The sequence below is a fragment of the Microtus ochrogaster genome, chromosome 8 (assembly GCF_000317375.1).
Source record: "Microtus ochrogaster isolate Prairie Vole_2 chromosome 8, MicOch1.0, whole genome shotgun sequence".
NCBI classification, from domain to species: Eukaryota; Metazoa; Chordata; class Mammalia; order Rodentia; family Cricetidae; genus Microtus; species Microtus ochrogaster.
In genome coordinates, this window is record NC_022015.1 from 6,024,536 (window position 1) to 6,034,662 (window position 10,127).

The following is a 10,127-nucleotide window of genomic DNA, read 5'->3' on the forward strand; positions in this document are numbered from 1 at the left end:
CTAAGCCATCTCGCTAGCCCTGACAATATGATGCTTTGAGATACCCACTATGAATATAAGAGTCACAGGAAGACAGCTCTGATTTCTCCTAGTGAAATCTGTAAGGTCTGTGGACACCACAGCTGCATTCATTAATAACTAAAGGGCTATAGGCCAGTGTAAACCTACAGACGAGGAGGTGGTATGTGTAGATGGTATAGATGAAGAGGTGGGGCAGATCCTGAAGGAGTACTGGGTTCCAGGCAGAGCTAAGCAAAGACGGGATGTAATATTGTTTTCTTTCCAAGTTCACTAACACCCTGAATTCTATTCATAGATTCCATGTGAATCCTCAATCCTGGGTTAGAGAGCTCTGTAGAGAGCAGGAGGGAGGTAGAGAGGTCTCTGGCGGTGGGAGATCGTGGCTCAGCTGATGGAGAGAGGAGGCTTTGCATTTGGTCCTTAGCATGACATAAACCCAGGCATGGTGGTGCACGCTTATAATCCCAGTACTCCATCCTTGACTACATAGCAAGTTGAGGCCAACCTGGGCTACATGAGACCCTGCCTCTAAAAACAAAAATCTTGTCTCTTGACTCAGTTTCCCCCCTTTGAATAGGGGGACTGTTGACATAAGAAGGAGTTTTATCTTAGCTGCTAGATTGGTCCAGCTTTCAAAACAGCAGGGAGGAGGAGTGGGGACAGCTGCAACTGTAGGTCGGTCGTCTAACACCCTGGGTCCTGGCTTCAGTAGCTCTCAGGACTCAGACAAATGCACAAACAGACAACCTCTGGACTGAAAAGTTGATGGGAGGATGTTTTTTCTGGGGGTTTCTGAAGGGGGCTTCTATGGCCCTCCCCTCCAGCCTGCCAATGGCCTTCCTCCTGCACCATGACCACCCAGTGATGGGAGCTTTTCCCCTTTAACAGGAGATATTAGCTAAGAGAACGGACTGCTGTCAGAGCTCGAGGAGAAACAGAGATTCTGGAGTTTCCTTAGGAGAGAGACATAGTTTCTAATTTGAGCCCCTGGTGAGGCAGAAGAGCGGCCAGCAGAGATGGTGGAGTGTGTGTGGGGGGGACCAGAGAGAAGTTTCACAGTGATGTTTCTGGAGGCTTCTTTGAGCTTCCCTACCACGTGAGACGGAAGCAGTCCTTACACAGTAGAATATGGACTGTGGCTTAGAATTAGAATTATGGTCACTTCGGTTCTAGTATTTAACCTTTAAAAATGAGAGCTGTTCATATTCAATACAAAACCCACATAGGGCACCTGATTAGCATGCGTGAGACCATGAGTTCAAGCCCTGCCTGGGGGTGGGGACTCACAAAAGGTTGCATTTTCAGTATGGGATTCTGTATTTATAAAGAATTCATTGTAGGCAAGGTGGGCGGACACACCTAGAACCCTAGTACTTGAAACAATTGCTGTGAGTCTCATGGTAGCCTGGGCTACATGAGGAGTTCTAGGCCAGCCTGGGCTAAAGAGTAATACCCTATCTCAAACAAACACCCCTTTATTCCTCAGATTATCGAACAACAAAAAAGAGAGTACTTTTTTTTTAAAAAAAAATAAAATTTCAGTGTAGAAAAAAAGATACTTCTGCTGGGCGTGAGGGCTCACACTTCTTATCCCAGCACAGAGGAGGCTGAGGCCGGAGGACTGCTGTAGGTTTGGGGTCAGCTGGATGACCCAGTGATAGGAGCAACAGCTGGGGCTTCTTTGTGGATACCGCAGAACGGGGCCCAGCCAAGCCTAAACCTGTAATGTAGTTATCGTGGGTTTCAACACAATTTATATTTATTTTATTTTTATTTTTTGAGATAGGGTTGCTCTATATAGCCCTGGATGTCCTGGAACTAGCTCTGCAGACGAGGCTGGCCTCGAACTCACAGGGATCTACCTGCCTCTGTCTCCCGAGTGCTGGGATTAAAGGCGTGTGCCACCACTGCTCTGGCTTAATTTTTATTTAGTAAAAAGGATTCATTACATTGTCTACCTCTAGCCTTTAATGAAACGCGCCCATGGATTGTTGGGAATTTTAATATGAAACACTTCCTGGGACCCCACAACTTATTTTTTGAGCAGAATAAAGTCCTCCAGATGTAAATTAACTTCCTTTGCTCAGCATTTACTGTTTCGTCTGCAGTGAGATGGGAACAAGAAGCATTTTGATAAGTGGGTTGAACTGCTCCTACAGCTCACCCTAGACTCTCAGAGAGAGCCCTGCTGTGTTCAGTAATCTGATTCTGTTATTTCCTATAATGGAAACCACATCTAGCATGAAACTCTTGCCACCTCATAGCTCATGGCAACAACAGGCCGCACTCCTCACCCTTACGCCTACTGCATCCTCCTGGCCAAGCCAGTGTCGGAGAGTGCTCGAGACCAGAGTGCCGGCTGGGGTCATGAGAATAAGAACAGATGGGTCCTTATGCTCCACCTGCAAGAGGGCGGAGTCAGTAGCTGGCAGTAAGTGGGGCTGGATCCTTATCTTAGCAAAGCAAAGCACATGAACTCCTTTCAGCCTCCTGTCCCCTTAACACATTGTTTTGGGTACTGAATACCATGTACCTTGGGTGAAGTGGTCTGTACAGGCTGTGAGCACAAGCTAAGAGGCTAAGGTTATCATGTGACTGCCCTCTGGGGCTCTGACTACTTCTTCATTGAGGACAGAGCTAAATACAACCAGCTTATTATTATTATGTAAAGTTTACATAAATGAAAAGGGTCATTACAGATGTTAGAGGCAAGGAGAGCTCGAAGCAATGGCTAGAGTGTGTGATGGAAGCTCCTCACATTCTGGTGGATCAGAAAGCAAAACCTTGAGCCAGAATTAGAGCTGGGTTAGTAATCTCAAAATCCGATATCCACTATCCTACCTCTGCCAGCCATATATCCTGTGTCTGCTACCACCCCCAATAACACCACCAGCTGGGAACCAACCGTTCAGACATACAGAGGGGTATATCCCACATTCAGACCATAACAGTTTGTGTGTGTGTGTGTGTGTGTGTGTGTGTGTGTGGTGTGTTGAATCTTGAGCCCTGGGTTTCATGCATACTGGGCAATAACTCTACATGATCTGTAGTATATCTTCAGCCTATAGGGTTTTTATATGTACCTGTGCTGTTTTGTGTGTGCATAAGCATGTTGTTCTGTGTAGTTCTGTCTAGCACATGTGATACTGATCTAGATTCAGCACCATTTTGTTACCATGAGATCCCTCATGCTACCCTGTTCCATGCACGCCTCTTTTCCCAGCCCAGAGCTCTAATTTGATCTCCATGTCTGTAGTTTCGTCATTTCTAGAACGTTGTGTAGATGGAATCACATAGCATCTAATGTTCGAATCCTGTTTGTTTTTGTTTTTTTTTTTTAAATCTTTTGCTATCAACCCAATGGCTAACTCCCCCTGGTCATTTTTTAATCAATGAGTCGTGGTCCCTGACAGTAGATACACTATGGCTTTTGTCAGTCGCCTACTACAGGGTCACTTAGGCTGTTTCCAATGCCAGGCAATTACAAGTAAAGCCACAATAAGTGCTTTTATCCTCCCCTTGTGTCTGTTTCTGTACATGTATTTGTGCCCACATATATTGAGGCTAGTGACAACTGCAGGTGTCATTCCTCAGGGCTCCTTCTCCTTGTTTTTCTTTCTTTCTGTCCTTGTTTTTGACACTTGGTCTCTCAGTGGCCTGGAGCTCGCCAAGCAGACAAAGCTGGCCAGTCAGGGAGCTGTAGGGATCTGCCTGTCTCCATCTACCCAGTGATGACATTAGCCTGAGCCACTACACACCGGCTCTTTTGTGTGTGAGTTCTGGGAATCAAACTCAGGTTCCCATGCTTACGAGTAAGTGGTTTACCAACTGGGCTATCTCCTCAGTCCCCACAGTGAATGCTTGTGTATTGTTTTTAATATGTAAATATTACTCTGAGTAAACGACTAGGAATATGATTACTGGGTCACGTGGTAAGCTCTGGTTTAATTTTGAAATCAATTGTCAAGGCACACTATAGAGTTGCTATACCTTTTCACGGGTGTTATCTGGGAATGTCAGCTTCCTGCATCACGTCTGCTGTCGTCACGGCTTGTGCATGGTGACACGCCAGTGCAACCTCATGGTGGTTTCCGTTTGTGTTTTCCTAATAGCTAGCGGCTGGGATGCTCTTTCGCTTGCTTGTTTGTCTCCTTTGCAGAAAGATTTCCTTATGCTTTTTGTTCATTTTCTGGACTTTTCATTGCCATTTGAAATCTCTTTATGGTCTTTTGGCAGTCGTCTGCTTAACAATGTTTCTTGCCGGGTGATGGTGGTGTACTCCTTTGATCCCAGAACTTGGGAGGCAGAGACAGGTAGATCTCTTTGAGTTCAAGGCCAGCCTGGTGTACAAAGCAAGTTCCAAGATAGCCAGGGCTGTCACATAGAAAAACCCTATCTCAAAAAGAAAAAAAAACAAACCAAAACCCAAAACAACAACAACAACAACAAAAAGAAAACAATGTTTTTTTTAAAGACTTATTTATTTATTACATATACAATGTTAGAAGAGGTTATGGGATCTCATTATAGATGGTTGTGAGCCAACATGTGGTTGCTGGGAATTGAACTCAGGACCTTTGGAAGAGCAGTCAATGCTCTTAACCTCTGAGCCATCTCTCCAGCCCCAAAACAATGTTCTTATTGCCTCCTCCTCAGGTCTTATCTTTTCATTTTTGGCAGGGCCTTTTGTAGAGAAAAGGTTTTAAACTTGATCAAGCCCCATTTATCAATTTTTCTCATGCTTCATTTTGGGCACCAAATATAAGAACTCCATCGAGCCATAGACCTGGAAGATTTTCTCCCTCTCCCCCTTTTTCTTTTTTCTTTTTTTTTTTTTTTGGTTTTTTTCGAGACAGGGTTTCTCTATGGTTTTGGAGCCTGTCCTGGAACTAGCTCTCTCCCCCTTTTTTCTAACCAGAGATTTTTATTTGTTTGTTCTGCTTGTCTGTTTGTAGACAGTGTCTCACACAAATCAGGCTAGCCTTAAACTCTCTCTATAGCTGAGGATGACCTTGAACTTCTGATCTTACTGCCTCCATCTCCTGGATGCTGGAATTATGGTGTTGGTGACTGCTAATGCAGTGTTGGGGATGGAATCTAGGGCTTCAAGCATACTAGACAAGCACTCTACCAGTTCCTAAAAAATGTATAATTTGGCATTTTCCTTCTAAATTTCTTAGGTATTTTGAGTTAATCTTTGTGTGATGTATGCGATTAGGCTGAAATTAATTTCTTTGCCTATGGGGAATCCTGTTTGGCACAATTTGCCAAGAGAATATTTCCTCTATTGAATTATGAAGCTAGAATTTCTGTAGTGATTACATCTTTATTATTCTTATATGATTGATCCGTGTCTATCCTCCACCAATATTATGCTATTCTATTATCCTAAATAGATCTGGTGTAATGGAAATCTTCTTAATTCTTGTTTTGTTTCCATCTGACTCTCACCATGCTGCCTCTGATGATCTCAAATTCATAGACTCAAGCGACATTTCTGCGTTCCACCCTCGTGCGCTGGGAAACAGGCACAGCCCAGGACATCCAGCTTGAGCAAGGAGTATCTTGTTTTTAAAGTTCTATTAATCTTCACAAAACCCTAAGAAATGATTACATTTAAATCCATTCTACAGACAAGAACACTGAATGTGGACAGAGTGGTTATGTCATTTGTTCCAGAGAGATCTGGAAGCTGGGCCTGCCCTCTAACCACCAGGCTATCCTGTGAGCACGTTTTCATCTCCTCTTGGAGCTGCTTTCAGCGGGCTTGGTGCTGGCGTCTTGCCAGTGACCTACGTCGAGAGACAGGATACACAGTAGCTCTCTGGCACCGTTATATTGGCTGTAGGCAGGTTGAGGATGTGGTTGACTCTGTCACATGGTGTCCTCTTTAGGTGGACAAATGGGAAAACTGTCTCTCAGCCTCAGTATCACAAATAGATCTGTTTCTCCTGAGTAAGTGGTTTGTTTCTGTCTCCTGGACACTCTGAAACTGTGCGGATGGTTACATTTCCCACTATGTGCTGGCTGCTATAAGCTCAGAACTGAACCTTAGCCTCCCAGTTGCAGTAATGTACCCTGGACCTAGATTTGCTTCTGGTCCAGTTTCGTATTTTCTACCCTTAGTATTTTTGTCTCTATTATTTCCTACAACCTGAGTTTTTAACTAACAAACAATCCAAACAAAAGGGCCTAATGAAAAATCCCGTGTGAAGTTTGAACGATGACAAGACAGTGGTCCACAGGCCCCAGCTTCCCACCTCCGACACTTGGCTGTCCCCCACCACCACGTGTTGCCACACTGTAGCTGCTTTGTCTGAGGCTTGGAGTATTTGTCTCTTGACTTCACAGCGTTAGATTATCTCTTGATTTCCTAAGCAGGTGAAGAGTTGGTTCTGTTGCCTCCGTTAACAACACACCCTCCCTCACCCACTCTTGCCTTTCATTATATCATATTTGTGCTTAAGTCTAGTTTCAGGGCACAGACTATTTAGGTTGTGAAATACTTTCCTATCTGTGCTTTTCATATCTGACATCATTTTCCTTTTCCTTTGCTTGTGTTTTTAAGCTTCGGTTTCCTTGCATGAGTTTCTCCCCAGTGCTCCTGACAGTGCTGTGCAGCCCAGGCTGTCCCAGACCTCTGGATGTCAGTGTAGATGCCTTCCCTGGTCCAGCTCTGGTGAGGGGCAGTTTCTTGTCAGTCATCCAGCTATCTGAGAGCCCTTTTTCTTCATTTGTGTTAAAAACCTCTTGTCAATTCCTTCTGTACCAGTCCTTTGCTGGACGGCCTCTTGCTCAAGATCTCCTCACTTTTATCTTCTAATTATTGTATTGAATTAAAAATTTCTGCCAACATACTTTAATTTTCTGATATTTTTTTCTTATCTTCCAAGTGTTCCTAATTCCCAACTTCTTTTCCTCCAGAACTCCTAATTGCTTTATGGATCATCTACTTTACTTGCCTCTAGTCCTTCAACCCTTCCCAAAACTCCCTCACCCCAGTGATTTCCTAAATTTTTTTCTAATGTTTCTATTAAATTTAAATTTTCTGCCATAATATTTTTATTTTATTTAAAAAATATTTTGCTTTTTTTCTTTGAAGACAGAATCTCATTATGTAGCTCTGGTTGTCTTGGAACCATGTAGACCAGGGTGGCCTCAAACTCACAGAGATCCTCCTGCTTCTGCCTCCCCAGTGCTGGGACTAAATGCATGGGCCACCTCCCGGCTCTACTTTTATTTTGCAACAGCCTTCTTTGGCTCTCTGAATGTCCCCTGGTGTCCATTTGTCCTTAGTGTTCTGTTCTTTTCCTTCTTCTTCACTTCTGTTCTTCTTCTCTGTTCACAGCAGAGGCAATGGGAGTGGAGGAATGAATTGTGTGAAACTCAGATATACACAAAGAAAGTTAAGATAACAGTCATAACCTGAAATCCATTGAAAACCCAAACCTGCCCCTTGGGGGTTTGTACAGAAGACCCAAACACTGAACCTTATGATCCACTAAACGACAATTCTTTTAGTGCTTTCTCGTGGTTTGCAATAGGAACTTTGTAACAAGATGACTTTCAACTACCTCTTAGCTGCCCCTTATTTAAGGAAAATTGGAAGGTTTGAGGAGTCCCACTTCCTGGACAACTTTCTCTGAGGCCACTGCTTCTCAGGAAAGCGTTTGAGGACAAACAGGCTGTCAGGCACCCACAGCGAGGTTACATGTCTTGGTCATGGCCGTGGAGACAAGGCCCATTGAGAGTACAGTCTGCTGTGACGCGGATGGAGCCATCAACTGCTATTGCTGGAAAGGCTCTTCCCCTCGACTGGGCAGTTTTTGCCATCAGAGAAATCTGTTGCTTATGGGTTTACACCCAAGCGCCCACCCTTCTGCAGGCTGAAGCCTCTGATAGAGAGGACCAGAAACCACAGGGAAGCCCCACTTGTTCTCATGGTCAGGAGTCCTATAAAAACACCAAGCTAAAAGCTATATTATATACAGAGGGGACCTGGTGCAGAACCATGGAGGCCCTGTGCTTGCTGCTTCAGTCTCTGTGAGCTCATAAGGGGCTTGCTTAGTTGGTTCAGAAGGCCTTGTTCTCCTGGTGTCCTTGATCCCCTCTGACTCCTACAATCTCTGTGGGATTCTCTGAACTCTGAGGTGAGGGATTTGATGGAGATCTCCTAGTCAGAATCTCTCTCTCTCTGAGTAATGTCTGAGTGTGGGTCTTTGTATTTGTTCCCAACTGATGATGACCAGATAAGTACAGATGAATATCATTAGGGGTAATTTTATTGGTACTTTTTTAAAAAAAAGATCAGTAGTATTTAATTTTATCCTAGGTCTCTGGGCTATATAGTCTCTGGTTCTTGGTTATTCTAGCAGTTTCAGGCATGAGTTTCTTCTCATGGAGTGGGCCTTTGGTCAAATCAGACACAGGTTCTGTGCCACCATTGTCTTAACATATTTGCAAGCTGGGCAGATTGTAGGTTACAGGTTTTGTGGCTGGACTGGTGTCACATTTCTCTTTCGGTAGCCTGCAGAGCACCTTCCTGAATCAGCGACACTAGACAGAAGGGGGAAGGCTCCATGTAGGAACCAGTTCTACTTGTCCACGTTCAGTGAGTTGTGTGTGTGTGTGTGTTGTTCTCAGCGATGGAGCTCCACTCTCAGTTTTCAGAGAGCAAAGCTTTGTTGTAGCAACACTATGGGTTGTTTGGGGATTTCCATGGGACCCCCTTAGCCAACAACTCAACTGAATGCAATCACTCCCACCACTGGAAGCCTCACCTGGCAACAAGATGCCCAGTATCCTCCATTACTAAGAGTTCTTATTAGAATCACCTCCATAGATTCCAGGCAATTCCTCCTGAACCAGGCAGGTTTCGGTACCACCCAAAACCCCCCAATTCCAGCCATATCTGCCCATACTCTCTCCCCATCTCATCTCTCCCCCTGCCTGATATCCTGTAACACCCGATTCTGTGTTACCCCCTTGGTACAGTTTGCTCGCCACTGTACCGTAGGCGCCCCGCCACTGTACCGTAGGACAAGGGCCTGGAGATTGAAAGAACACACAAAGAGACCTGGATCATTCAAAAGGAGATCAGCCAAATGCCGTTTATTTAACCTTGGGGAAATCCTTATATACCTTGCTGCTGTACAAGGATTTCTGCCCAGGCAGGTGGGAAATTACCACACCAAAGATGGAGTCAACAATGCCCTACAGCTAATCACCAAGTGGGGCAGAGGGAGCACAGGCCTCAAGATGGACCCCAGGAACAAGGACAGACCCAGGCCCTACAATACCCATTCTTGTTCCTGCCCCCACCTCTGCTCCTATTCCTCTCCCCCTTCCCTGCTTCCAGTCTGTCCTAATTTCTCCTCCCAGGAAGATCCACATGCCCTCCACCCACATCCCTCCTCTTTATCTAACTTCTCTGGGTCTATAGTTTGCAACTTGGTTATTATTTATTTAACAGCTAATATCCACAAATGAGAGAATAAATACTACATCTTTCTGGGTCTGAGTTACCTCACTCAGGATGATTTTTTCTGCTTCCATCGATTTACCTGCACGTATCATGATGCCATTATTTTAACAGTCAAGTAATGCTTCGTGTAAATGCACTACCTTTTCTTTATTCATTCTTACTTTGAGGGACATCTAGGCTGTTTCCAGGTTCTGGCTATTATGAGTAAAAGTCTCAGTTAAAAAGGCTGAGCAATTGTCTCTGTAGTAGGATAAATGTCTTTTGATCCTATGCCCAAAAGTGGTATAGATGGATCTTGAGGTAGATCGATCCCCAAATTTCTGAAGAACCACCTTATTGATTTCTGTAGTGGCTGTACAAGTTTGCTCTCCAACTAGCAATGGAGGAGTGTTCCCCTTGCTCTGCATCCTTGCCAGCAAGAGCTGTCACTTGTGGTATTAATCTTAGTCATTCTTACAGGTGTAAGATAGAATCTCAGGGGCTGGAGAGATGGCTCAGTGGTTAAGAGCATTGACTGCTCTTCCAGAGGACCTGAGTTCAATTCCCAGCAACCACATGGTGCCTCACAACCATCTGTAATGAGATCTGGCACCCTCTTCTGGCCTGCAGGCATACATGGAGG